This window comes from Neovison vison, chromosome 2 (assembly GCF_020171115.1).
Source record: "Neovison vison isolate M4711 chromosome 2, ASM_NN_V1, whole genome shotgun sequence".
In the NCBI taxonomy this organism is placed as follows: Eukaryota; Metazoa; Chordata; class Mammalia; order Carnivora; family Mustelidae; genus Neogale; species Neogale vison.
The window spans coordinates 197850812-197854356 of record NC_058092.1 but is presented as its reverse complement, the minus strand read 5'-3'; positions in this window follow the sequence as shown (position 1 = coordinate 197854356).

The following is a 3545-nucleotide window of genomic DNA, read 5'->3' as shown; positions in this document are numbered from 1 at the left end:
GAATCTGTCTTTAAACAACATGTTGCTCAGTTTTGCTTGTTTTTGAGATTTATAAAAATAGTATCTTATAGTGTGTATGTGTGGGGGTTTTTGTTTGTTTGTTTGTTGGCCTCTGAGGCTTTCTTATCTTCCACTCCCTTTTTGCTTCTAGGATTCTTTATTGCGGCAGATAGGTGTAGGTCCATTCCCACAGCTGGATGATAGTCTACTACATGGATTTTTCACATCTGTGCATGAGCACAGCACATCCATGCGAACATGGGTTGTTCTCAGGATTCTTTTTTAATTTCAAAGAAAGCTGTTATCCGTCTTGCAAATATCTCATTCACCCAAGCAAGAGTTTCTCTAAAGTATATCCCTAGGAATGGAAAATCCTGCGCATAGGATGTGTACATACTGGTTTTACAAAAACACTGAATTTTTTAGAGTGGGTTTCCAAATGTCTCTGAATGTTTTCCAGATGGTTGTACCAATTTATACTTCCCCTTGCAGTTAAAGTTGCTCCCACTGCCCCATGTTTCCCTCAACATTTTGAACTATCCGATATTAAATTTTTCTTAATTTTGTGGGTATAAAATGCCATCTCATTATCTTTTAAAGAAATGCTCTCTGGTTTTGTTTTTTAAGTAGGGTCCAGGTCCAGCATGGAGCCCAATGCAGAGTTTGAACCCAAACCCCGAGATCAAGACCTGAGCTGAGATCAAGAGTCAGCTTAACTGAATGAGCCACCCAGGCGCCCCTTATTTTTTATTTTAAAAAATCTTAAGTAAGGTTTATGCCTAACATGGGGCTTGACCTCATGACGCTGAGATCAAGAGTCACATACTCTACCAACTGAGCCAACAAGGAACCCTGCTGTCTTGTCATCTTAACCTCCATTTTCCTCATGACTAGTGACCTGGCGTGTATTTGTGGACCACTGGTCTCATGTCCATATTTCTGCTGGGTTGTTTATCTTTTCCTTACTGGTGTTATGGTCATTTGTCTTCAATACTGTTCCTTTGTTGGTTATGTATGTGGTGAATATCTTCTCCCAGTTTGGGGGATAAAATTTTTACTTTCTTTACAGTGTCTTCCAACACACAGACATTCCTAATTTTAATGCAGTTGTATTTCTTAATCTTCTATAACTTTTTAATATTGTTGAACACAGGCATACTTCAGAGATGTGGGTTCAGTTTGACTGCCACAATAAAGTGAGTCAAATGAATTTTTTGGGTTCCCAGTGCATTTAAAGATATGCTCCTACTATAACTGTAGACCACTAGGTGTAATAGCATTGTGTCTAAAAAATGTACATATATTAATTAAGAGATACTTGCTCTCAGCCATCATAATCTTTCTGCTTGTTGAGGGTCTACCTCAACACTGATGGCTGCTGACCAACCAGGGTGGTGGCTGCTGAAGGCGGGGGCAGCTGGGGCAATTTCTTAAAATAAGACAACAATGAAGTTTGCTGCAATGATTGACACCTCCTTTCACAGTTTCTCTGTGGCGTGCAGTGCTGTTTGATAGCATGTCACCCACTGCAGGACTCCTTTCGAAGTTGGAGTCAATTCTCTTAAACCCTGCTGCTGCTTTATCAACTAAGTTTCTGTCTCAAGAAACCATGTGCTTGGCTCATTCACGAGAAGCAGCTCCTCATCTGTTCAAGTCTGATCGGGAGGTTCTGATCAGGAGGTTGCCGCAATGTAGGCTCATCTTCAGGCTCCACTTTTTTTTTTTTAAGATTATTTATTTATTTATTTGACAGAGACAGAGATCACATGTAGGCAGAGAGGCAGGCAGAGTAGAGAGGAGGAAGCAGGCTCCCTGCTGAGCAGAAAGCCTGATGCGGGGCTGGATCCCAGGACCCTGGGATCATGACCTGAGCCAAAGGTAGAGGATTAACGCACTGAGCCACCCAGGTGCCCCTCCACTTGATTCTAGTTTCTCTTGCTGTTGCCACCCCATCTGCAGGTACTTCCTGCTCTGAAGTCTTGACTCCTCAAAGTCATCCATGAGGGTTGGAATCCACTTCTTTCAAAGTCCTACAAATGTTGATATTTAGACTGCTTCCCATGAGTCATGAATCTTTTAAAAATATTATTATTTGAGAGAGAGAGAGAAAGAGAGAGAGAGAAAGAGCAGGGAGAAGCAGGCTTTCCGCTGAGCAGGAAGCCTGACATGGGCTCAATCCCAGGACCCTGAGATCATGACCTGAGCTGAAGGCAGATGCTTAACCCATTGAGCCACCCAGGTGCCCCTAATCACAAATATTTTTAATGGCTTCTAGAGTGGTGAATCCTTTGCAGAAGGTTTTCAATGTACTTTCCCCAAAGCCACTGGAGGAATAACTATCTATGGCAGCTAGAGCCTTATGGAAATGTATTTCTTAAATAACAAGAGCTGAAAGTTGAAGTGACTCAATTGTCCTTAGACTGCAGAATGGGTGTTGTGTTAGTGACATGAAAACAACATTCATCTCACCATCCATCATTGGGACTCTTGGGTGACCATATCTTGAAAGGAATTTTTTCTGAGCAGTAGGTCTGAACAGTGGGCTTAAAATAATCAGTAAATCCTGTTGTTAACAGATGTGCTATTACTAGATTTTGTTCTTCCATTTATAGAGCACAAGCAGAGTGGATCTAACAGAATCCTGAAAAGCCCTAGGATTTTCAGGACGGCTAATGAGTATTGGCTTCAACTCCAAGTCAGCAGCTGTATTATTAGGAAGCTGTGAAGACAGTCAGCCTGTCCTTTGAAGCCAGGCATTGTCTTCTCTCTAGCTCTGAAAGTCCTGGAAACATCATCTTCCACTGTAAGGCTGTTTCCTCTACATTGAAAATCTGTTGTTGAGTGTAGCTATCTTGATTAATTATCTCAGCTAGATTGCAGCTTCACCTTGCACGTCTATGTTATGCAGACGGCCTCTTTCCTTAAACTTCGGGAACCAACCTCTGCTGGCTTCCAGCTTCCCTTCTGCAGCTTCCTCGCTTCTTCCAGCCTTCACGGAATTGAAGAAAGCTAGGGCCTTGCTCTGGATTAGGCTTTGGCTTAAGGGAATGTTGTGGCTGGTTGGATCTTCTCTCCAGACCACCCAAACTTTCTCCCTATCAGCAGTAAGGCTGTTTCACTTTCTTACCATTCCTGCTCACTGGAGTGGCACTTTCAATTTCTGTCACAAACTTTGCCTTTGCAGTGACACCTGGCTGTTTGGCCCAAGAGGCCTAACCTTTGGGTGATCTCAGCTTTCAACATGCCTTCCTCAACTAAGCTAAGTCATTGCCAGTTTCTGATCTAAAGTGTGACACATGTGACTCTTTCTTTCCCTTGACACTTAGAGGCCACTATAGGGTTATTAATTGGCTTAATTTCAATATTGCTGTGTTTCAAGGAACAGGGAAGCCCAGGGAGAGGGAAAGAGTTGGGGGAATGGTCAGTGAATGGAACAGTCAGAAAACACACACATTTATCAATTAAGTTTCCTGCCTTGGATGGACGCAGTTGTGACAGCCCAAACTGGTGATAGTAATAGCAAAGATCACCGAACACATACCATC